The sequence below is a fragment of the Nomascus leucogenys genome, chromosome 12 (genome assembly GCF_006542625.1).
Source record: "Nomascus leucogenys isolate Asia chromosome 12, Asia_NLE_v1, whole genome shotgun sequence".
In the NCBI taxonomy this organism is placed as follows: Eukaryota; Metazoa; Chordata; class Mammalia; order Primates; family Hylobatidae; genus Nomascus; species Nomascus leucogenys.
The window spans coordinates 442,130-467,521 of NC_044392.1; the positions used below are offsets into that span (position 1 = coordinate 442,130).

General features: G+C 55.7%; 2 non-coding genes and 2 pseudogenes across 2 annotated transcripts; all 4 read left to right on the plus strand.

Annotated features, from left to right (window-relative positions):
- The first annotated feature begins 1,156 nt into the window (after window positions 1-1,156).
- On the plus strand, window positions 1,157-16,011 carry LOC100603191 (annotated as a pseudogene).
- On the plus strand, window positions 15,722-15,793 carry TRNAE-UUC. Its single transcript has one exon. It is a non-coding gene; the product is annotated as a tRNA-Glu (tRNA).
- An 812-nt stretch (window positions 16,012-16,823) lies between the features above and the next one.
- On the plus strand, window positions 16,824-16,968 carry LOC115837841 (annotated as a pseudogene).
- Window positions 16,969-18,561: 1,593 nt separating this feature from the next.
- On the plus strand, window positions 18,562-18,635 carry TRNAN-GUU. Its single transcript has one exon. It is a non-coding gene; the product is annotated as a tRNA-Asn (tRNA).
- The last annotated feature ends 6,757 nt before the right edge of the window (window positions 18,636-25,392 follow it).

Genomic DNA, 25,392 nt, shown 5'->3' on the forward strand with positions numbered 1-25,392 from the left:
TAGTTTCTTTCCGTGAAGGTCTTCCAAACGCAAGTATCTAACGCTCACCTTATGCGTGCAGATACTCTACATTTGTGTTTTGGCATTTAATTTAACTTCACAGCGATCATTCGACGTCAGAATTTTGGCTCCCATTCTACAAGTGAGAAAACTGAGGTTCAGGGAGGTCCAAGGACCCGCTGAAGGCCATGAGGTACGATGCGCCAGAAGCCAGGCTTGAGAGCTGCATACTCGGCGAGTTTCTCCAAGGCAAAGCCTGAAACAGAACCCACAGGCTCTCCAGGTAGGGAGGCTGGCGCTGAGGAATGTTCTCCGGAACAAAGGGCTCGGCTCGCGCGCCCGCACACCCGCCTCCCCCGGCGCCGGCCTTGGTTTCCAGAGACAGCGGGGTGGGGGTGGAGACGCCCAGGTCTGGCTCTCCTTGGAGTCAGCGCTCCCAGGACCGGGGCTGGTTGACTCTGGAACAAAGAGAGTCCTCGGGGCGGGGGCGGGGCCCGATCCGGGGACGGGAGGGAGCGGGGGGCGGGGCCGGAGTCGAGAGAGGGGCGGGGCCCGGGCCGGGGACGGGAGGGAGCGGGGGGCGGGGCGGGGCCGGAGTCGAGGGAGGGGCGGGGCCCGGGCCGGGGGACGAGGGCGGGGAGCGGGGGGCGGGGCCGGAGTCGAGGGAGGGGCGGGGCCCGGGCCGGGGACGAGGGCGGGAGGGAGCGGGGGGCGGGGCGGGGCCGGAGTCGAGGGAGGGGCGGGGCCCGGGCCGGGGACGAGGGCGGGGAGCGGCCGGGCCCTGGGCGGGGCAGGGCGAGGCTGGATCTTACGAACGAGTCCGCGAGGGATCGGGCGCGGGGGCGGGGCCGGGGCAGCGGGTGGGGACGAGGGGAGTTGACAAGCGGTGGGGAAGGGGCTGGGGTGTGGGGTCTGGCGGGACCTATCTGGGGGAGGCTAAAGTGGGTGCTGGAGGCGGGACCCGAGTCCCGGGAGAGGCGGGCGGGGAGTCACCGCGGGGAGCGGGGCCGTTTTGGGGGGCTGGAGACCCGGAGGCTCGGAGGGCCCCCTGGCCCCGGAGAGGGGGAGGGCGCGGGGCAGGAATCGAGGCCAGGCCTGGCCGTAGGAGCCGGGGGCGGCGGGGTCAGGGCGCGATCCCATCTGGGGGAATCCGCGGATGGCCCGGGAGAGGCCGGGAGGGGGCGCAGAGGGCGGCGCCGGGGCCACGTGGAGTCTGCGCGCCCCACTCGCTTTGGGCCGCGCCCCGCGATCCCTGAGCGCCGCACTGTGGGCCCCGCCACACTCTGTCCTGAGGACCCGCAGGTCCCAGGCTGTGCGGCTCCCCGCCGAGCCCTGGAGCACGTCCTTCCCTGCGCGGGTCTTGTTTCCGCTTCTGTGAAATGACGATGGCCCTTCTTGTTTGCAGGGCCCTGGGAGGGTGGGTTGACAGAATGGAAGTGAAGAGAAAGGCTTCACCATCACCTTAACTAACATGTGTTTCCTACCGTTAAATAAAAATTATAGGAGGCCATTGTTTTGGACTAAGTTTCTGCACCAGGCCCCAGCCGACCAGACTAAAAATCAAAATAGAGTCACCCACGCTAAAGTTCCACATTACCAAATGGCAACTGAGTTGCCATCTAACCTGGGGAGAAATCAAGAGACAACAGCCAGTTTCCCCAACAGGCCAGTTTAAATCCTCAATCAACATCACATTTCTGTGCTTTAATCCGGCTCTCCTCCAATCGACTGTGTGACCTGGGGCAGGACACAGCTCTTCTCTGGGCCTGGTCTGTTCAGTAAGGGCCTCGGGCCTGCTATGGGGTCCACCAGATGACTGGCCTATGGACATGGCTTCAGAGGCCACCTGGTCAGTGGTGGGCCAGGGAGGGAGGGGAAGAGGAGGTTTCACATAAGACAGAGCCCCCACCACCCTTTGTCTCCCTAACCGCACTCCAGGAATCCCTGTGGCTAGAGGAGCAGGCGGCCTTGGAGACAGGACGGAGAGGGGCTACAGCAGAGCCTAAGGGACCTGGCACAGGTGTGAGCCCAGAGGTGGGAAGACAGGGACCTGCCAGGCAATCCCGGGCTCCCCTGCCACGACTTTCGGTGGCTTCGGACTGAACTGCAAATGGATGGAGGCCTGGGACCCAGGCTGTAGCTGCTCAGCACCCCTGCTAGCTCACCCGGCCTCTGCCCTGGGGAGCCCCCAGTCTCAGAGGGGAGGCACGGCCCTTTCAGAGCTCACTTGTGAGCAATGCCAAATGATGTCTTCCCAATAAATGGGAGGCCTCAGCGGCGAGCTGAGGACTGAGCTAGAGGAGGAGGTGAAATCAGGAAGGCTTCTTGTAGGAGGCAGCATTTGGGATGAGGCGGCCCCCAGCCTCGCCTGGGCGTCTTTGCCCAGCCAACCCCGCGGTTCCTAGCTCTGCGGCCTCCTGCCTCCCTCCTCTACCCTCAGGCCATCCTGTGGAGGCTGAGAGCGGCGTCCAGCTGAGCGGCTCCAAGCGCACCGCGGATGCGTCCCAGGGCAGCCTGCGTGGGCTCTCGAGACGGCGGACCCCGTCCCCACCGCGGCGCTCCTCGCCGGGCGGAGGCCGTTCGCCCCGCCGAGGCCCCTCCCCGGCCTGCTCAGACCCCTCCACGCTCGCTCGCCATGATTCACTCCGCGCTGCACAAGCGCCAGCTGCAGGTCCAGGTAGGAAGGGGCGCCAGCGTTCTGGGGGCAGCCAGAAACCCGGGGGAGAGGTTCGCGCCCTCTGTGTGGGGGTGGGGGCGGGTCTGGGGCCAGGGGCCAGGGGCCAGGGGAGGAGTCTGAGCGCCCTGGGGTGCAGCCAGAGCCCTGAGAAATAGTGTCTGAGGGTGTCAGGATCCCCAAGGAGGTGGCCAAGAGCTCTGTGGTGAAGCCAAGCCCAGATGTGGGGGTGCTTGGGCAGCTGGTGGAGGGAGGAGGCTGCGGCAGTGTTAGGGTCCTGGTAGAGAGGAAGACAGGTCCCTGGTCATACAGAGCCAGGACCCTGGGAAAAGGTCTAGCAAGGGGAATCAGAGCCTAGGATGAGAGCTTGGGAACTAGGGGCAGAGCCAAGGTAGGGAGGAGTCTGAGAGTGGAACCAGGACGCAAGGGGGAGGAGCCTGGGAGCCCTGGGGGTGGAGTCAGAACCCAGGAGACGAGTGTGCCTGGGGGTTTGTCTGGCATGGGGGGGCTTTGATAGGAGTTGTCCGGGACCCCAGGGAGGTGAGGGCTCAGAGGGTGGTGAGGGCACATAGGAGGGGAGCGGAAAGCTGGCTCTCAGGCCTAGGCCCCTATCCTGCCCCAGGCCAGGTCCAGGCCCTGGACCCCGCCTAGTCTAGGCTAGTGTGTATCCCTGGAACCAGAAGAGAGTAGGTGGGCTCTGGAGGTCTCAAAGGACACCCCCCCCGACTCTGAGATCCCCGCGCTCCAGGGCATGCGTGGGCGCTATGAGACAAGCCAGGACCTGCTGGGCACCCTGCGGAAGTAGCTGAGCGACAGCGAGAGTGAGCGGCGGGCCCTAGAGGAACAGCTGCAGCACCTGCGGGACAAGACCCACGGCGCCATGCAGGGCCACGAGGATGCCCAGCGCGAGGTGCAGCGGCTGCGGAGCGCCAACGAGCTCCTGAGCAGGTGCTGGGGAGGTCTGAGCTGGGGCGTGCTGAAGAATAAGTCAGCGTCTGGGCATAACACCAGTCGACCGTTATGGGTGTGGCTCTGCACTAATATGGTCGCCACTAGCTGCATGTGCCTGTTAACATTTATTTATTTGTTTGTTTGTTTATTATTTATTTTGAGACGGAGTCTCGATCTGTCGCCCCGGCTGCAGTGCAGTGGCGCGATCTCGGCTCACTACAAGCTCCTCCTCCCGGGTTCACGCCATTCTCCTGCCTCAGCCTCCCGAGTAGCTGGGACTATAGGCGCCCGCCACCACGCCCGGCCCATTTTTTTGGTATTTTTAGTAGAGACAGGGTTTCACCATCTTGGCCAGGCTGATCTTGAACTCCTGACCTCATGATCCACCTGCCTCCGTCTCCCAAAGTACTGGGATTACAGGCGTGAGCCACCACGCCTGGCCAACACTTATTTTTTAGTATTCAGTTTTGTTTCGTTTTGCTTTGCTTTGTTTTGAGTCACACTCTTGCTCTGTTTCCCAGGCTGGGGCACAATTGGTCCATCACAGCCCACTGTAGCCTGGAACTCCCAGACTCAAGTGGTCCTCCCACCTCTACCTCCCAACTGCCCCTAGATGGGGGCCAGGGCCTGGGCCTGGCCTGGGGAAGGATATGGGACCAAAGCCTGAGAGTTAGGTTTCCACTCCCTTCCTCTGTGCCCTCACCACCGTCTGAGCCCTCACCTCCCTGGGTTCCTGGGCAACTCTGATCTCAGCCCCGAGGATACTAGACAAGCCGCCAACATTTCCAAATTTTTTTAGAGATGGGGGTCTCACTATGTTGCCCATGCTGGTCTTGAACTCCTAGCTTCAAACACTTCTCCCACCTCAGCCTCCCAAATTGCTGGGATTACAGGCATAAGCCACTGTGCCTGGCTCTATTAAAATTTAATTAAAAACTTGAAAAAGTGAAAATTCAGTCTGGGTGTGGTGGCTCATGCCTATAATCCCAGCACTTTGGGAAGCCAAGGTGGGTGGATCACTTGAGGTCAGGAGTTCGAGACCAGCCTGGCCAACATGGTGAAACCCTGTTTCTACTAAAAATACAAAAATTAACCAGGCATGGTGGCGTGCTCCTGTAATCCCAGCTACTCGGGAGGCTGAGGCGGGACAATGGTGTGAACCTGGGAGGCGAAGGTTGCAGTGAGCTGAGATCGCGCCACTGTTCTCCCACCTGGGTGACAGATCAAGACTCCGTCTTAAAAAAAAAAAAAAAAAAGAGAAAGAAAATTCAGTTCTTTAGTTGTCCTAGCCACGTTTCAAGCATTCATCAACCATACATGGTCATAGAACATTTCTGTCATCTCAGAGAGTTCTATTGACAGCACTATTCTGGACCACATTTCTTGGAGGTTTTTTTTTTTTGAGATGGGGTCTTGCTGTGTTTCTCAGGGTGGTCTCAAACTCCTGGCCTTGGCCTCCCAAAATGCTGAGATTACAGGCATACGCCACCATGCCTAGCCTTGAAGATTTTTTTTTCTTTTAATTTGAGACAGGGTCTTGTTCTGTCACCTAGTCTGGAGTGTAGCGGTGTGATCTCAGTTCACTGCAACCTCCACCTCCTAGGCTTAAGTGATCCTCCCACCTCAGCCTCCTGAGTAGCTGGGACTACAGGCACACACCACCACGCCTGGCTAATTTTTCTGTTTTCCATAGAGATGGGGTTTCTGCCCAGGCTGATCTCTAACTCCTGAGCTCAAATGATCCACCTGTCTCTGCCTCCCAAAGTACTGGGATTATAGGTGTGAGCCATCACGCCAGGCACCTTGAAGATTTTTAAGACAAGAAATTATCCACTTCTTTTTTTTTTCCCCCAGTCTTGTTGCCTGTGGCACGATCTTGGCTCACTGCAACTTCCACCTCCCGGGTTCAAGCGATTCTCTTGCCTCAGCCTCCCTGGTAGCTGGGATTACAGGTGCCCGCCACCATGCCTGGCTAATTTTTATATTTTTAGTACAGATGGGATTCCACCATGTTGGCTAGGCTGGTGTCGAACTCCTGACCTCAGGTGATCGCCCACCTCGGACTCCCAAAGTGCTGGATTACAGGCATGAGCCACTGTTCTTGAAGATTTTTAAGACAAGAAATTATCCACTTAGCTGCCAGGTTGTTTTTGATATTTTGTTGTTTGGTTTTTCTTTTCATAAATGTGACCATCTAATGAAAAGTTTGAAAAATAGAAATAGAAAGCGCCTTCTGACAGCCTCATCTGCCCATCCTAATTCATTTAGGGCACTGGTTTTCCTTCCCATTGTGTTTCCTGGCAGTGAGATAGCAACCATTTCCTGCACACCTACTGTGTGCCAGGCTCTTGGCCAAGTGTTTTTTATGTACTCTGATTTAGTCTTCCTGTCAAACTCATGCCAGTCGGAACTCCGTTGTTGTTAAGCTTGAGAGACTTGCTCACACTCGCACAGCGTGTGTGGCTGGGCGTGGCAGGGTGGGAATTGGAATTCAGGTCCATGTGAGAGTAAACCGAGGCTTTCCATGCCTGGAAAGGAGAAGGTCTTTTTAAGTAGTTGTGTTCACCGCAAACATCCCATTTCGTATTCTGCTATTTTTACTTAACAGCACATTGTCGACTGGGCACGGTGGCCAGTCGTGGGTGGGTAATCCCAGCACTTTGGGAGGCCAAGGCAGGTGGATAACTTGAGGTCAGGAGTTTGAGACCAGCCTGGCCAACATGGTGAAAAGATGTCTCTACTAAAAATAAAAAAAAATTGGCCAGGCACAGTGGCTCACGCCTGTAATCCCAACACTTTGGGATGCCGAGGTGGGAGGACCACCTGAGGTCAGGAGTTCGAGACCAGTATGACCGACATGGAGAAACGCCGTCTCCACTAAAAATACAAAACTAGCCGTCTGGGGTGGCGCATGCCTGTAATCCCAGCTACTTGGGAGGCTGAGGGAGGAGAATCACTTGAACCCGGGAGGCGGAGTTTGCAGTGAACCGAGATCACGCCATTGCACTCCAGCCTGGGCAACAAGAGTGAAACTCTATGTTAAAGAAAATAAATAAACCAGGTGCGGTGGCTCACGCCTGTAATCCCAGCACTTTGGGAGGCCGAGGTGGGCGGATCACGAGGTCAGGAGATCGAGACCATACCGGCTAACACGGTGAAACCCTGTCTCTACTAAAAATACAAAAAATTAGCAGGGCGTAGTGGTGGGCACCTATAGTCCCAGCTACTCGGGAGGCTGAGGCAGGAGAATGGTGTGAACCCGGGAGGTGGAGCTTGCAGTGAGCTGAGATCGTGCCATTGCACTCCGGTCTGGGCAACAGTGAGACTCTGTCTCAAAAAAAAAAAAAAAAAAAAAAAAAAAAACACGTTGTGAAGTTTTTTTGCACCTACCCCCAGTGGGGAAAATGGCAGCTCATGGCAAGTCTTTGGGGTCCCATTTGTTGCCTTCTCCTCCCTCCCCTGCCGTGGCCACCATGTGCCTATGTAGCAGGAAGCTGTGGGATCTGCAGACTCAGCTCTATCAGGCTTCCCAGAACTGAGGGGCATAGGGTGTTATAGGGGGCATTTCCTGGTCACATGGTGTAGCAGAGCTGGTGGCACAATTGCCCGTGTGTCCCAGGAGCCTAGCCTGGCCTCTTCTACCTGGTAGGGTGCTTGGAGATCACGCCAGCGCCTCCATCCACTCCACTGGGCCTCCAAGTGGGTGGGCTGGGGAGAAGGAAAGCCAGGTTCTTCTGCTGGAGGGTGTGAGTGAAATGAGTCAGCCATGGACAGGGTGGTCAGGGAAGGCTTCCTGGAGGCGGGTGCCTTGGAACACGGGAGGATGTAGCTCATGGCTAGAGCAGCAGCCAGCCACCTTCCCTGCAGAGAGCAGCCCCAGCATCCCCTCTGCTCCCCCTCCCCTTGTCCTGAAGGGCGAAGAGCAACCTGGCCCACAGCCTGCAGGTGGCTCAGCAGCAGGCCGAGGAGCTGCGGCAGGAGCTGGAGAAGCTGCCCAGGAGGAGCTGCCCAGGAGGGACCGGCAGGAGGAAGAGCAGGAGAACGCGATGCAGGATGGCGTGCGGGCGCGCCGGGAGCTTGAGCGCAGGTGAGCAGCGTCTCGCCACCCTGCCAGGGCCCTTCAAATGTGCCTCGGGTCCCCTGACAGTGCCCCCCCGGGGGGTTAGGGAGCACCCACTGGGTCCTGGGCCTCCTGCCGTCTGGACACCTCTGATGTCGGGTTTTCTAACCAGACCCATTTCAGGAAATTGGGGCTCAGGGAGGTGTAGTCACTTACCTGGGGTCAGAGAACTAGTTAAAAGGTAGAACTTGGATGATAATAACAACAATAGTTAAAATAACAGTAGTAATATTAGTAATAGTATTTTTAGAATTTAGTTATGATAATAATAATATCCTTACTAATTTCACTAAGTGCCAGATACCATTTTAAGCAATTCCATTCTCTCATTTAACTCCAGGATAACTCTGTGACATAGAAGCTGTTATCTCCATTTTGTGGATGGCAAACTGAGGCACAGAGAAGCCATGTCACTTGCCCCAGCTCCCACAGCTAGTTAGCAGAAGAGCCAGGATTTGAACCCAGACATTCTGCCTTCAGAGTTAACCTCTTCACCATTGGGCTGCTTACCTCTCTGGGATGTGATCAGTGATGTTTAGTGGACTGTGGTGGAGTGTATTATTCTTGTTTCTGAAGGCCCTTGGGGAGATGTGTCAGGCACTATTTTAAGCACATGTGAAATTTGTATCCTTGAAACAGGCTGGGCAGGGTGGCTCACGCCTGTAATCCCAGCACTTTGGAAGGCCGAGGCAGGCAAATCGCCTGAGGTCGGGAGTTCAAGACCAGCCCGACCAACATGGGGAAACCCCCGTCTCTACTAAAACTACAAAAATTAGCCAGGCATGGTGGTGAGTACCTGTAATCCCAGCTACTCGGGAGGCTGAGGCAGGAGAATTGCTTGAACCCGGGGGGCAGAAGTTGCAGTGAGCCAAGGTCGCACCACTGTACTCCAGCCTGTGTGACAGAGGAAGGCTCTGTCTCAAAAAAATAAACAATGTCACAAGGCAAGTGTTACCTCATTTTGCAGATGTAAAAACGGAGGCCCAGGGTCGTGGAGCTAAGCAATAGTGGGCTTGGTTGCCCTGTGGCTCAGGCTCTTTCTCTCCAAACTCCTGCCTCAGGCCTGGTCCCCGCCCCAGCATCTTGCTGGCTACAGGAGGTTTGGGGCAGGAAAGTGACATGGGCCACCCGCCCGCCCTCTGTCCCGCAGCCACAGACAACTAGAGCAGCTGGAAGGGAAGCGCTCAGTCCTGGCCAAGGAGCTGGTGGAGGTGAGGGAGGTGCTGAGCCCGCACCAGGCTGCAACGGGACATGCTACAGGCCGAGAAGGCCGAGGTGGCCGAGGCGCTGACCAAGGTGGGTGCCTGTTTGCTGCACAACCAGAGACCTACCTCTGACCCCCAGCCCCAAGCTTTCTCACTCTGGCAAGGACTGGTCCCAGTGTCAGGCAGACGTCTGAGCCTCGTCACAGACTGACCCTTTCCTTCTGGATACAGGCTGATCTTTGTCACAGGCCACAGACCTCTGGACCTCTGGTCCCAGCCATAAGTGGACTGACCTCTCTTTATGGCCGTATCCCTGCTCTTCTGGATGCTCCTGGGGGCAGTGCCTATAGCTCAGGGTCATCCAGTGCCTCAGATTCAGCTCCTGGGGTCTGAGAGTTGGGGCCACAGCCCAGAGAGTCCTTGGCGGGGACCTGCCCTGTCTGCTGCAGCCTGGGCTCTGAGCAGTGCTGTCCCTAGACCCTACTCGGGGGATCCTCTGAACTCTGGCCCTGCCCTGCAGCTTGAGCTATTTTTGCACAGCTCTGTGATGCATGGCTTTTAAATGGCTCATAAGCAGCAGGCTTTCTGCGGTGACTTTTTTTTTCCATCTCACGCTGTGTCCCCTCCTTGTCTCCCCTCCCCTGTCTCTGAGGGTCCATCTCTCTGGGTCTCTTCTTGTCCCTCCTCACCTCCTCCTGGCCTTTCTGCCTTTCCTCATCTCTTAGGGCCTGACCCTGCAGGCTGAGGCTGGCTGCGTGGAGCTCGAGCTCTCCATGACCAAGCTGAGGGCAGAGGAGGTCTCCCTGCAGGACTCCCTGTCCAAGCTGAGCACCCTTAATGAGAGCCTTGCTCAGGACAAGTTGGATCTGAACCGCCTTGTCGCCCAGGTACGCTGTGCACCTGCGGGCCCACCTGCCTTGCCCACCCATCCTCCCCATTCAGCGAGGCACCCCGGGCCCAGCCCTGCACCTGTCTTGGCCCCTGCCTCCCTCTCTGTCTCTTGTTCTCTGTCTGTCTCCGTCTGTCTATCCTCTCCAGGCATCAAAGCACAGAAGCTCCACAGGCCCTCCTCATCTCCCCCCTCCCCAGTGTCCCACACACCCAAGGGCACTGTCCCTCATTCCCTGGGAGCCTCCCCTGGGCTATTGTGGCTGGTGGGTGGGTGGAGGAGGCGTCCTGGTCCTGGGAGGGACGCCCTACTCACGAAGCTCCACTCCTACCTGGCCCCCAGCTGGAGGAAGAAAAGGCCGCCCTGCAGGGCTGGCAGCGGCAGGCGGAGCAGGAAGCCACAGTGACACACGAAGAGCAGTAGCGGCTGGAGGAGCTGCGTCTCAAAAAATAATAATAATAATGATACAGATTAATAATAGGTGAAGGCTTTTTAGAATTGGAATCTTAGACTTTTGGGAACATCACATCTGGAAGAGACATCAGAGTTTCAGGGATCCAGGGACCTTCATGCAGTGTCTATCCCGGAGCACCTGGGTTTCTGGGAGGGGCCTCTAGAGGATGGGGCAGGGGGTGCAGGAAGCAGGGTGCAGGTCTCCACCCTGAGGCCTGCGGAGCATCTGCACTTGGGTCTGTTTTATATATTCAGCTTCTCTGCTTAGGATAATACAAGGGTTCTGTTACTCCCAAAGCTGAGCGAGGGCCCTCTTTTTTTTTTTTTTTTTTTTTTTTTGAGACAGGGTCTTGCTCTGTTGCCCAGGCTGGAATGCAGTGGCACGATCTGGGCTCACTGCAACCTCCGCCTCTGGGGTTTAAGCTGTTCGCCTGCCTCAGCGTCCCAAGTAGCAGGGACTACAGGCGTGCACCACCATGGCCGGCTAATTTTTGTATTTTTAGTAGAGAGGGTTTCATCATGTTGGCCAGGCTGGTCTTGAACTCCTGACCTCAAGTGATCCACCTGCCAAAGTGCTGGGATTATAGGCATGCGCCACTGTGTCCGGCCAGGCCCTCGTTTTTGGACACGTGCATTGCAGAGCTAGAGAAGGTAATGACTTGCCCAAGTACATATAGCACATCAGGGCAGACCCTGGGCTCGAACCCAGGCCTTCTGCCAGGACTGGGTTAGGCCCAGAGTTGGGGTGCTGCATGATGAACAAGCTGGGGGATGCTGGGAGTGCTGCTTAGTCTCTGGGTCGGGGCCAGCTCTCCCGGCAGCTGAGCAGAGGGGAGCAAGAGCTGGAGCAGGCCCGACGGGAGGCCCAGCTAATTGTTGTATTTTTGGTAGAGACAGGGTTTTGTCATTTTGGCCAGGCTGGTCTCGAACTCCTGACCTAAGGTTATCCACCTGCCCCAGCCTCCCAAAGTGCTGAGATTAGAGGCATGAGCCACTATGCCCGGCCTTTTGTTTTTTTGAGACAGAGTCTCACTCTTGTCACCTAGGCTGGAGTGCAGTGGTGTGATCTTGGCTCACTGCAACTTCTGCCCCTTGGATTCAAGCGATTCTCCTGCCTCAGCCTCCTGAGTAGCTGGGACGATGTACGTCCACCACCACACCCAGCTAATTGTTGTATTTTTAATAGAGACGGGGTTTCACCATGTTGGCCAGGCTGATCTTGAACTCCTGACCTAAAGTGATCCACCTGTCCCAGCTTCCCAAAGTGCTGGGATTACAGGCGTGAGCCATGGTGCCTGGCCTAGGGTTGTTATATGTTTGACATCTGTCCCATTTGGGAGGCCTTTTCATCAGTCATTTTATGCCTTTAATACCTTTCTGGGTAGGCAGGAAAGGGGTCAGGACCAGTGGGCCCATGTGGCAGATAGGGAAACTGAGGCCCAGGGAGGGCAAGCCACTTATTAGAGGGACCCAAACTAGATGCCAGGCAGGCCCTCTACCTCTGGGATTTTGCCCACGTGGCTCACCTGGCCTAAGTCTGCTGGCCCAAGGAAAAGTTTCAACCCAACCCTGCCCTTTCCCCCATTCCTCTCGTGCAGGGGAGTTGGCGGGCCTGCGGCAGCAAATAATAGCTATACAGGAGAAAGCCAGTCTAGACAAGGAGCTGATGGCCCAGAAGCTGGTGCAGGTTGAGCGGGAGGCCCAGGCCTCTCTGCGGGAGCAGCGGGCAGCCCACGAGGAGGACTTGCAGCGACTCCAGCGTGAAAAGGTTCAGGCAGCTGGGGAGAGGTGGGCAGGACTCTGAGCCAGTGTCTCATCATCGTTCTTGCTCTGCCTTGGTCTCTACATCTGTGAAATGGGACTTCCTCTCTGTTGTGGAGGCCCTGGGGACAGCTGGGAGGACTGGGGGTGTGGTGGGGAGGTTGTGGTCCTTATTACACTTGCAGATTCCCAGGTCCCAAATCTGGTCCAGCCCTGGTAATCCTGATGTAGAGGGTCCACAACCACATTTGGGAAATGCTGACCTAACGTACGGCAGGAAGGCACTTTCATTTGCTAAGAAGTACTGTTTGCATGTGAAGGGCCACTCAGACCTGAGCCTGTAGAAAGGCAAGGGGCCAGGGAAGTTACTAGAACACTGACTCTGGGGTTGTATTGCCTGGGTTTGAATCCTGGGTTTGAATCTAATCTGGTGATGCTACCCAAGGTGTCCGTGCCTTCATTTCCCCACCTGTAGAAATAGGGATAGGATAGTGGAAGGTATTGAGGATGAGCTGAGACCGTCTGCATAGGGGGCTTAGCATAGTGACTGGTACTTAGCAAAGGCTCCATAAGTTATGATTGCTGGCATTGGCATGCTCTCCAGAGTGGCCCTCAGGACAGGGGCCCTCAGCCACCAAATCCTAGACAGGGCTGCCTCTGACAGAGGTGCTATGACTGCATGGCTCCAGGGCGTGCCACTCACCCTGCAGTCCCCATGGTCTTGGGTGGTTGTTATCACACTTCTCCAGCAGGTGGCGGTAAAGCTCTTTTTTCCACCACTCCCCCTTCTCCCCCCGCCCCGACGGAGTCTCCCTCTATTGCACAGGCTGGAGTGCAGTGGCGCAATCTTGGCTCACTGCAACCTCCACCTTCTGGGTTCAAGCGATTCTCCTGCCTCAGCTTCCTGAGTAGCTGGGATTATAGGCACGCCACCACGCCTGGCTAATTTTTGTATTTTTAGTAGAGACGGGATTTCACCATATTGGTCAGGCTGGTCTCCAACTTTTGACCTCGTGATCCGCCGGCCTCGGCCTCCCAAAGTGCTGGGATTCTAGGCATGAGCTACAGTGAAGCTCTTAAAGAAGGGGCGGCTTGGCCGGGCGTGCTGACTCATGCCTGTAATCCCAGCACCTTGGGAGGCCGAGGTGGGCGGATCACGAGGTCAGGAGATCGAGACCATCCTGGCTAACACGGTGAAATCCCATCCCTACTAAAATTACAAAAAATTAGCCGGGCGAGGTGGCACATGCCTGTAGTCCCAGATACTTGGGAGGGTAAGGTAGAGGAATCGCTTGAACCTGGGAGGCAGAGGTTGCAGAGAGCCAAGATCACGCCACTGCACTCCAGCCTGGGTGACAGAGTGAGACTCCATCTTAAAAAAAAAAAAAAAAAAAAGAAGGGGCAGCTCTGTCTGCTTTTCACAAAGTTGCTAGGAGCAACTGCTGAGGCAGGCACCTGCCCTCAGGCTCCCCGGGTGGGCTGCTATTTGCCTGTGGGCTCTGCCTGCCCGCCTTTCCAGTCCCCAGGGATCTAAACTCCTGTGACCTCCCCCTTGCTCTTCTTGCCCTTTGCATTGCCTGGCTTGGCCTCATTAACGTCCCCAAATCTGTGTTCTTCTCTCCAGCTCCTCTGGCAACCCCTGACCCGCTTTATTCCTCACAGCCAGTCCTAACTCCCCTCCATCCCAACCCCAATCCCTCTTCCACAGCTGTCGGAACATCCGCTAAGCTAAAAATCAGATTGCTCCTTGTCACCTTGGCTCGAGTCCTCTCTCCCACTCCCCTCACTGTCCTTAGAATCCCCATGGCCCCCATGGCCTGTCCTGGCCCAGCCACTGCCTGGGGTTCTGGCACTGTGGCTCACCGCGTCCCGTGTCCCTCTGCGCCCTGCATCCTCTAGGCCTTTCCAGGGGCTGTGCTCTTGGCCTGGGGTTGTCTTTTCTCTCTTTACCTGGCTGACAGTTGCTTGTCCCTCCTCAGGGCATCACGTTCGGACCACCAGGCTGGCGCACTGCTGTTCCTTGGCACTTTCTCCGCCCTGGCGTGTCCCCGTCATAGCCCTTATCACTCCCTTGTATTTACCTAGTCACCCTCCCTGTCTCTGAGGGTATGGGGGCCAGATGGCTCTTGCTGCCCTGATGTTTTGGGGGATCTGCCTGGGCCCCTCCTGGTGTGTCACACGCATCCGGTCCTGGCCCCCTAGGAGGCAGCATGGCGGGAGCTGGAGGCCGAGCAGGCCCAGCTGCAGAGTCAGCGGCAGCGTGAGCAGGAGGAGCTGCTGGCCCGGCTGGAGGCTGAGAAGGAAGAGCTGAGTGAGGAGATTGCTGCCCTGCAGCGGGAGAGCGCTGAGGGCCTTCCCCTGGCTGAGAGCGAGAAGCAGCAGGTTCGTGAGCCTTGGCGTGGCCTCCGCTGCTCTCTGAGCTGCTCCTGTTCTGGGGCCGGGCCCTGCTCTGCCACCTGGCAGCTATGAGCCCTGGGGCAGGCCACGGCCCTCTTGGGGGCCTCAGTTTCCTCACCTGCAGGACGTGAGGATTAGAAGGGGGCTCGTGAGGCTTTGCTGTGCTCCATACCTGGCACACAGTGAGCACTTACTGAGTGACAGTGACAGTCGTGACACCAGGAAGGCTGTTCCATATTCTCCCATGCCTCATCCCACCCCAGGCCGGGCATGGATCCTCGTGGCTGCCTTCTGAGCAGTCCCCACGATGCTCACAGGCATCAGCTGACCTGTCCCCCCAAATAACAAATCCCTAACTTTCCTATAATGTAATGGAGACAGGGCAGACTGCGCCCATCTCCTCTCCTCACCAGCTGTGTTCCTGGGCGAGTCACTTCACCTCCTTGAGCCTCAGTTTCCTCATCTGTAAAATGGGTAGAAAGACAGACTGCAGTCAGGGTGCTGTGGCGGGTTAGTGAGCTCCATGAGTGGTATCCACGTCCGGGATTCTTGTGACTGCCGTTGTGCCCTTTTCCAGGGCTGCACGTCTGCCCTGGGTCCACCTGCGGTGGCACACTCAGGCCTCTAAGCCCGTAGTGGGCACATTTCCTAGGCAGCAAGAAGCCTGCGCATGCCCCCAGGACCAGCCCATCCCCCAAGCCCTTTGTCCCCTGCCTCTGCCCAGGCCTTGTCTCTGAAGGAGTCTGAGAAGACGGCGCTGTCAGAGAAGTTGACGGGTACACGGCGCAGCCTGGCCACCATCTCCCTGGAGTTTCCCATCCAGCCGCTCTCGCTTTCCGCATCCGTCTGGTTCCTTAGGATGCTGAGGGTGCCGGCGTCCGGGTCCTTCATGGTGCAGAGGGTGCCCCCGTCTCACCCCGGGCGCCTCCCCGCTGCCGCCTCCTCCTGGAAACCTGGTGCGCGGCTCCGGACCCGGCGACCCGCGACCGGCTGGTCACTTGCTGTCGCCTCGCAAAGGCGCATCCCTGGTTCAGTGGTGAGCCGCGGCCGGCTCGCTGCAACTCGCTCCAGGACTCGGGACTCGTGGCCTCGGTGTCCCTCGCGGAGCCCTCGGGGTGTCGCCTGCAGGCTCTTTTTTTGAGCGGGGAGGGAATGGCCTTGTGAGAGGCTCCGGGAGGAAAGAGCGACCCTCACAAGGCCCAGGTCCTGCCACAGCTCGAGGAAACTGTCGCTTCTGTCGGAAGAAGGGAGAGGAAGCTCCCTCCTGTGTGTCCCTGGTGGTCTAGTGGCTAGGATTCGGCGCTTTCACCGCCGCGGCCCGGGTTCGATTCCCGGTCAGGGAATTGTTTTGCACTGGCCGCCCTCCCGCAGGAATCTTCCTTCTCTACGCTGTCAGCCGGCCTGCTCCAAGGGCCAGAGGCAGAACAGTCTCCGCAGCGAGGGGCAAGGCCGGGCGAAGGAGGGCAAGTCCTGCTGGACCACCTCTCACGACACACCGCTGCTATTTATCTCCGTGTCCGTCATCCGCGGAAGCGGCTTTAGAGAGCGACTGAGCGTCTAGCTCAGGTGTGCACAGCCGGGCAGAGATGCCAGCCCCCGTGGAGCTGCACCCAATAGGCCACCCTCTTTGCCATCGCCGCCCTGGAGGCGCCTTAGGGCTGAGCTGCGAATAACTAGGAGAGAGGCCAAGCCAAGTCGTGGCGTTTGTGCCAGCCCCGGACACGGGCACCGGCCGGTCAGCGGAGCCTCCTCACCTCCGTTGGCAGCTAACGCGCTCCTTAGGCCTTCGGAAGAGGCGACCGGAGGCGATGCCCGCGAATTTGTTAGGGGGGTGAGCGGCGGGTGAGGTCCTCGAGGGCGGTCCCGTTTGCTGATGGAGCGGTAGAGGGAGGCGATGCTCGCTGACCCAACAAGGGCAGCGGGTGGGGTAGGCACAGGTGGAAAACTGCTGCCGGTGCCCGAAGCAGAAGGCAGGTGTGAAAATCAGCACCGGGACGTGGAAGCGATGGTGCCACAGTCAAATCCCACGGTGTCTGCACTCTACCAAGCACTTGCACACGCTTCCCCTTTTCCATCCAGTGCTCCCGAGAGGGGTTCTTCTGTAAGCTCAGGGGAGCGCGGGAGCCAGGGAGGTGAAGTGCAGACTGGGCAGAGGCGGCGGGCAGGACCCCGGGGGTGAGAGGGCGCCGTGGCTGCGGGGCGGGAGCCGCTGCTGAGAGGCGGCCTGGTCGTCTCGTGGGGTGACCGTAGGTGGAATCTTCGGTGGAGAGTGGTTCGGAAGAATGGCGAGGGGGGCAGTGGGGAGGGTGGTGACCCTGAGCGTCCGGCCGGGACGAGGAGGCTGTGCTGTCCCTGCAGGGCGTGTGCACAATTCCACTTACCTGGCAGGGGAGAGACCGTGGTCACGAAGGGGGTCCTCCCAGAGTGAAGCTTCTTCATCGCGCTCTAGAGTTGCTGATCCCTGTGATTTCCTGAATGTGGGAAACCGTGTTTGTGCCGGAAGAGGGCTGCGCTCTTTACCTAACATAACGGGGTTCAAGACTGACGTCGCCTCACGCCCACCTGAAAACGTTTACATGGCTTCCTTGTCTCTTTTTTTTTTTTCCTGTCCTGAAGTTGCCTCATCCTCACATCCCCTCTTTTTTTTCTTCCACACTCGAGAGTGTCTCTCTCATTAAAAGCTCCACAAATATTTGAAATATCTCAACCAGAAAGACTGCAATAAATACATTATTTCATTCGTGGAAGCTACAGACCAGCTAGGTTGAGAGTTGCTTGATATTTTCTGCTAAAGAGTGAGGCATAGAGCACTTCGAAGGTTTCTCTTTGGGCTGTCGTCTGTGTACTCTTGGGGTTCCTTCTTTTCCCCAGACAGTATGGCGCTGTGGGGCCAGCGGTAAACTCTGCTTTCCGGCTTTCTGGCTGCAGATAAAGGCCGCAGCTGGTGCAGGAATGAAAAGCAAACCAAAAGACACGTGGGTTCGTCCCAGTGGGTCCAAGATAGAGTCTGACTGTACCAGGATTCGGATTAGAACAGAGGTTGCTGCAGGTACAACGCAGACTACTAACCACTATAGAATCCCAACGCGCCCCACACCTACTGCCCGTCGTTTTGCTTCCCCACCCTTCTTTTATTTATTTATATATTTTTTTGAGAGACAGAATTTTGCTTTGTCGCCCAGGCTGGAGGGCAGTGGTGCGATCTCGGCTCACTGCTACCTCCGCCTCTCAGGTTCAAGCGATTCTCCTGCCTCAGCCTCCTGAGTGGCTGAGACTACAAGCCCAACTAATTTTTGTATTTTTAGTAGAGACGGGCTTTCACCATGTTGGCCCGGCTGGTCTCGAACTCCTGACTTCAAGTGAGTGATCCACCTACCTCGGCCTCCCAAAGTGCTGGGATTACAGGCGTGAGCTACCGCGCCTGGTCCCCGTATTTTTTTAAATGTAAAAACATTATGGGGTTTTAACTTCTTTATTCTTGGGCAGCTACAGGTTCTTGTGATTTTCTCTCACATCTTCTCCCCGTCTCCCCCTCTCCATTCTGATACATGTCCCATCTTCTCTGCATCCAGCCGGTGCCCTCTGAAAGGGCATCCTGGGCTGTCCCATTGTGTCGTCCTGGTCTCCCCTGCTTCTCCCTCCTCCTTTTCACGCTTTCCCTTTTGACTCCCCTGCCTCGTTCCCGTTCCCGCCCCACCGACCCCATCTACTGAAGCCCAGTTGAGTTATGGGAGAGCAAGCAGAGCAGATGCTTGCCTGAAGGCGGCGCAAAAAAACAGAAAGAGCTACCCTGAGAGCCGTCAGGGAGTTCAGCCTCCCTTGGGCCCTACTTGGCTCAGGCTGGGGTCGCAGATCCAGGCATTTCCAGAGCCACTGGCTTCTGAAGCAGGCGAGGGTGAACGCAGGGTGAAGGCCATTCGGCCGCCCTTCTGGCTTCAGAGTCACTCAATGCACGCATTTCTAACATGCAACAACACGATTAGTCGACTCAGCCTCTCGGGTTTTCCGAAGCTTTGTAGTCTGCACACTTGTCCTGCAGAAAGCAAATGGCAACCCCTAGAGTTTAGTGATTGCTTAATCTTTATTGAGATGAAAGCGACCAATCCAGGTTGTCTCTGTGGCGCAATGGGTTAGCGCGTTTGGCTGTTAACCAGGAGGCTGGTGGTTCGAGCCCGCCCAGAGACGGTGGTTTTAAACGATGGTAGTTGTGGCCAGGCGCGGTGCCTCACGCCTATTAATCCCAACACTTTGAGAGGCCGACGTAGGGAAACGTCGCTTGAGCTCAGAAGTTCAAGACCAGTGAGAATCCCATCTCATTTAAAAAAAAAACAAATTGCAGTTGTTTCTCCTCAGGCCTATCACTGTATTTAAAAGTGAAAGACTGTTCCTTTGTGTCTTGTGCCTCCCATGAGGACACAAAGGAGAAGGTCCCCCTCCGAGCCTCCTAGAAAATAAGATCTCTCCAGAACAAACTAGGTTGTGCTTATGGGAACCTGAAAGTATATGAAGAAAGAAACTTCAAAAATTCTGCCTTGCTTTCCACAAAAATTAACCCATCACAGTCTGCCTTCAAGTGGTATCATACCTCTTCACATGACTCCTCTCCCTGCCTTTATGCTATTGTCATGCATTTTACTTTACACATGTTATAAACCTTACAATCCATCTCTATTATTTTGTTTAAAGAGTCAGATGTGTTTTTGTTTGTTTTTGTTTTTTTGTTGTTGGTGGTGTTTTTAAGATGAGTCTCGCTCTGTCGGACAGGCTGGAGTGTAGTGGCACAATCTTGGCTCACTGCAACCTCTGCTTCCCAAGTTCAAGAGATTCTCCTGACTCAGACTCCTGAGTAGCAGAGGTTACAGGTGTGGGCCACCACACCTGACTAATTTTTGTATTTTTACTAGAGAGGGAGGTTCACCATATTGGCCAGCCGTTCCCCACCTAAACTCTCCTGGAGCCTTGAAACCTCCTGATCCCCAGCCATGGTAATCCAGGAGCTGTTATATTTTTTTTTTTTTTTTTTTTTTGGAGACAGAGTCTCACTGCTGGAGTGCAGTGGCACGACCTTGGCTCACTGCAACCTCCACCTCCTGGGTTCAAGCGATTCTCTTGCCTCCTGAGTAGTTGGGATTACAGGCATGCGCCACCACGCCCGGCTCGCCCGGCTGATTTTTGTATCTTTAGTAGAGACGGGGTTTCACCATGTTGGCCAGGCTGGTCACGAACTCCTGACCTCAAGTGATCTAACCACCCAGGCCTCCCAAAGTGCTGGGATTACAGGCGTGAGCCACTGCACCTGGTTGAGCTGTTACCTTTCAAGAGGAGGTAAGGGACTTGAGAAGGTCAAAGATTTGGAGGTAGTTTGGAGGCAAATCCTACTGTATCACACTCTGGCTCTAGGCAGGAAAAAAGGACATTCATGTCCCCAAGTCTTTCCTCTTCCTTCCTCAGCCCCTTCCACACACTCAAGGCCTTATGCCCCACCATTAAGACTGTCTTCAATTCAGGCATTGTTAAAGCACAAATGCTGGGCCGGACGCGGTGGCTCACGCCTGTAATCCCAGCACTTTGGGAGCCTGAGGTGGGCGCATCATGAGGTCCAGAGATCAAGACCAGCCTGGCCAACATGGTGTAAACCCCACCTCTACTGAAAATACAAAAATTAGCTGGGCATGGTGGCACACGCCTGTAGTCCCAGCTACTCAGGAGGCTGAGGCAGGAGAATCGCGTGAACCCGGGAGGCGGAGGCTGCAGTGAGCCGAGATTGCATCACTGCACTCCAGCCTGGGCGACAGAGTGAGACTCCGTCTCAAAAAAAACAAACAACAATGAAAAAACCCCACAAATGCCTGGATGCTAGAGAAAGGGAATTTTACATCTATTACCTGCTGTGATCCTCCTAGAACCTTGCCTGGTGAGGGAGTTTGCAAATGAAGTAATTGAGCTTCTGAGAAATTATGAGTTGCCCAAGATTACCCAGTTAGCAATTGGCAGAGCTGGGATATGAACTCCCCCTGGTCTAGTCCAAAGCCCATGACCTTTCAGGGGCCAAGACCAAAAACGGAGAGGGAGAGGGAGGGCTCTGGTTAGGCAGAAGGATGATCACACATGCAGGAGGACTTGAACTTCCTGGGGTGGGGGTGTGCGCGGGGGAGGTGCTGGGGACGGGGTTGGGGCCAGTCAACTGGCAGAGGGATAGTTTCCTCCCAGTCTAGATGCCTGGTCCAAAACAGACAAACTGCATGTTTTGTCTCTACAAAAACTACAAAAATTAGCTGGGCAGCCGGATGTGGTGGCTCACGCCTGTAATCTTGTAATCTCAGCACTTTGGGAGGCCAAGTCTAGTGGATTGTTTGAGCTCAGGAGTTCGAGACCAGCCTGGGCAACATGACAAGACCTTGCTGCTGCTAAAAATACAAAAAAAAAAAAAAAAAAAGCCGGGTGTGGTGGTGTGTGTCTGTGGTCCCAGCTACTCAGGAAGCTAAGATGGGAGGATTGCTTGAGCCTGGGGGAGGTCAAGGCTGCAGTGAGCTGTGATCATGCCACTGCACTTTAGTCTGGGTGACATAGTGAGACCCTGTCTCAAAGAAAAAAAACAAAAAGTCTGGGCATGGTGGTTCACTTCTGTAATCCCAGCACTTTGGGAGGCTGAGGCAGGCGAATCACGAGGTCAGGAGTTCGAGACCAGCCTGGCCAACATGGTGAAACCGCCGTCTCTACTAAAAATACAAAAAAATTAGCTGGGCATCGGCCTCCCCGTCTGGGAAGTGAGGAGCGCCTCTGCCCGGCCGCCCCGTCTGGGAAGTGAGGAGCGCCTCTGCCCGGCCGCCCCGTCTGGGAAGTGAGGAGCGCCTCTGCCCGGCCGCCCCGTCTGGGAAGTGAGGAGCGCCTCTGCCCGGCCACCCACCGTCTGGGAAGTGAGGAGCGCCTCTGCCCGGCCGTCCCGTCTGGGAAGTGAGGAGTGCCTCTGCCCGGCCACCCGCCGTCTGGGAAGTGAGGAGCGCCTCTGCCCGGCCGCCCCGTCTGGGAAGTGAGGAGCGCCTCTGCCCGGCCGCCCCGTCTGGGAAGTGAGGAGCGCCTCTGCCCGGCCCCCCCGTCTGGGAAGTGAGGAGCCCTCTGCCCGCCCCCCGTCTGGGAAGTGAGGAGCACCTCTGCCCAGCCACCCATCGTCTGGGAAGTGAGGAGCGCCTCTGCCCGGCCACCCACCGTCTGGGAAGTGAGGAGCGCCTCTGCCCGGCCGTCCCGCTGGGAAGTGAGGAGCGCCTCTGCCCGGCCACCCACCGTCTGGGAAGTGAGGAGCGCCTCTGCCCGGCCGCCCCGCCTGGGAAGTGAGGAGCGCCTCTGCCCGGCCACCTATCGTCTGGGAAGAAGTGAGGAGCGTCTCTGCCTGGCCGCCCCGTCTGGGAAGTGAGGAGCGCCTCTGCCCGGCCGCCCCGTGTCTGGGAAGAAGTGAGGAGCGCCTCTGCCCGGCCGCTCCATCTGGGAGGTCTACCACGGAGGCCAGAAGCAATGTGGGGGCTGGACGTGGTGGCTCACGCCTGTGGTCCCGGCACTCTGGGGGGCGAGGCGGGTTGATCACTTCGGGCTAGGAGTTCGAGACCAGTCTGGCCAACTTGGCGAAACATGAAAAATACAACAGACAAACCAACCAACCAACTCAGTGACAACAAAACAGGTCTACCCTGGAGTCATACTCTAATTTTTTCTATTTTCCTCCCTTTCTGATCCTTTATCCCACTTTCTTTTTCTTCCTCTTCCTTCTCCCTCTTCTTTATCAAATAGAGGATTGAGTTATTATCACTGATCCACATAAAGTCCCTCTCTACCTTATTTTAACTCCCACCCCCCATTTCTATTCCCCGACTTCCCATGTGTAACCTTCCTAATATGTTTGATACGCATCTTTTTGTTTGTATGTATTTTTAGAAAATGTTTATTGTTTTTGTGTGCAAAAAAATTAAAAAAAAAAAAAAGCAGCTCAGAAATGGGAGGTGGGTAGATCTCTAAAGCTGTCCTGCTGCTTCCCAGGAGTGCCCCATAGGTAAGTCCTAATAAACTCACCTACTGGCCATGCTGGACCTGTCCAAGTCATTCTTTGGTCTCTTGACACTTTGGTCACTTGGCACCTTCCCAGTAAGGAGGCAGGGGATGTTACAGTCTCGTTTTTCTTGTAATAAGTTTTAGATATCCAAAATAATGAGAGAGGGAAAGAGTTGGGGAAGGTGGAGGTGAAGCAACCATTTTCCCATTACAAAAGTATAGCCTGAAACTAAAGGCTGCAAAGTGGGTAACATCATTGAACTGCTGGACCAGCTTTGATCTGTTTATCTATAAAATTTGTGTTATATTAGAAAAAAAAAATTAGCTGGGCATAACGGCGGGCGCCTGTAACACCAGCTATTTGAGAGGCTGAGGCAGGAGAATCGCTTGAACCCGGGAGGCAGAGGTTGCAGTGAGCCGAGATTGCATCACTGCATTCCAGCCCAGCTGATAGCGTGAAATTCCTTCTGGAAAAAAAAAAAAAAAAAAGTCCGGGCGCGGTGGCTCACACCTGTAATCCCAGCACTTTGGGAGGCCGAGGTGGGCAGATCACCTGATGGCAGGAGTTCGAGGCCAGCCTGGCCAACATGGTGACACCCTGTCTCTACTAACAACACAAAAATTAGCTGGGCGTGGTGGCAGGCACCTATAATCCCAGCTACTCGGGAGGCTGAGGCAGGAGAACCGCTTGCACCTGGGAGGCAGCGGTTGCAGTGATTGCGCCACTGCATTCCAACCTGGGCAACAACAGCGAAACTCCGTCTCGGAAAAGAAAAAAAAAGTCTAGGGGCAGCGGAGATATAGCGCCAGCCAGCAGGCGTCGCTGTGACACCCATTCTCTTTGGTGTTCTGATGGAAAGAGCAGAGTGAGATATTTGAGTCGGATTAAGATTGTGTAGACAGGGAAGAGATAGCGACGGTAAACACGGGCCATACCTCTGCTGGAGATAGTAGGGAGGTTGAACAATATCACTTAGGAAAAATGCCCAGCCAGGTGCTCAACGAACAAGGGTTATTTTCTAGGAACTTTACCACCTGTGTCATTTTTCTTTTGTGTGTGTGTGTGTGTGTGTGTATGTGTGTGTGTGTGTGTGTGTGTGTGTGTGTGTGTGTGTGTGATTTTTCTTTTCTCACTGAGACAGGATCTCACTTAGTTGCCCAGACCGGAATGCAGTGGCACGATCACAGCTCATTGCAGCCTCGACTTTCCCGGGCTCAGGTGATCCTCCCACCTTAGGCTCCCCAGTAGCTGAAACTACAGGCAGGCGCTAATTTTTGTATTTTTTGTAGAGATGGGTTTTTGCAATGTTGCCCAGGCAAGTCTCAAGTTCCTGGGCTCAAGTGATCTCCTGCCTCAGCCTCCCAAAGTGCTGGGATTAAAACTGTGCCTGGCCTTATTTTTCTTAATTTCTCTGTGCCCCCGTTTCCTCATCTATAAAATAGGATGCTGTGAAGATTCAGAGAGTTAATGTCCGTCTGGCATGTTGTAAGGACTTGGTAAGGGTTTAATGTTGATTATTTTCCTCCTGTCAGCAGCAACCTGCCTTGCTGGGCTCCTAGAGTTTTATTCCCCCCACCTGTGTAGACCTCTTGTTACACCACGGACTCTCCCTAGACAAAAGGGCAGGATACTGAGGGGGACAGAGATGCGTTCAGGGTGTGTTCGCTCTGGAGGGTGAGAGGGTTTGAAAGTCAGTGTCGGCCGGGCGTGGCGGCTACGCCTCTAATCCCAGAACTTCGGGAAGCCTAGGTGAGTGGATTGCCTGAGGTCAGGAGTTTGAGACCAGCTTGGCCAACATAGTGAAACCCCGTCTCTACTAAAAACGCAACAGTTAGCCGGGTGTGGTGGCATGCACCTGTCGTCCCAGCTGCTTGGGAGGATGAGGCAGGAGAATCGCTTGAACTTGGGAGGTGGAAGTTGCTGTGAGCCAAGATGGCACCACTGCAGTCCAGCCTCGGCAACAAAGCAAGACTACGTCCAAAAAAAAAAAAAAAAAAAAAAAAAACGCTGGTGTCCATCGGCAGGTGACATCATTGCTCAAAACTCAGTTTTCCTGTCTATGAAATGGATATCAGTGAAAGAGCCAGCGGCGAATGTGAAACTCCAGCCTAGTGTCTGGCACAGACTGGGCATTCAAATAGCAGTAGCTGCAGGGCTTGTTGGCACTGGTGTCGGGGGCTTGGGACCCCTGCTGTCTCATCACAGATCACCAACCAAGCTGTGGTTATTTTATTTTATATTATTTTTTGAGACAGGGTCTCACCCCAGTTGCCCAGGCTGGAGTGCAGTGGCGCCACCTCAGCTCACTTCAGCCTCAACCTCCCGGGCTTAGGCGATTCTGCCACCTCAGCCTCCTGAGTAGCTCCGACTACAGGGATATGCCACCATACCCACCTAATTTTTTGGTATTTTTTCAGAGAGACGGGGTTTCACCATGTTGCCAGGCTGGTCTTGAATTCCTGGACTTAAGCAATCTGACCGCCTTAGCCTCCCAAAATGCTGGGATTACAGGTGTGAGCCACCCCCTCCCCCCCACCCACAGCCCAAGCTGTGTTTTTTGTTTTGTTTTGTTTTTTTTTTTGAGAGGGAGTTTCGCTGATGTTGCCCAGGCTGGAGTGCAATGCCATGATCTTGGCTCACTGAAACCTCCACCTCCTGAGTGCAAGCGATTCTTGTGCCTCAGCTTCCCAAGTAGCTGGGATTATAGGTGTCTGCCACCACGCCCAGCTAATTTTTGTATTTTTAGTAGAGTCAGGGTTTTGCCATGTTGGCGAGGCTGGTCTCGAACTCCTGGCCTCAGGTGATCCGCCCACCTCGGCCTCTCAAAGTGCTGGGATTACAGGTATGAGCCACTGTGCCCAGCCACCAAAGCTGTGATTCTTTTTTTTTTTAGAGACAGAG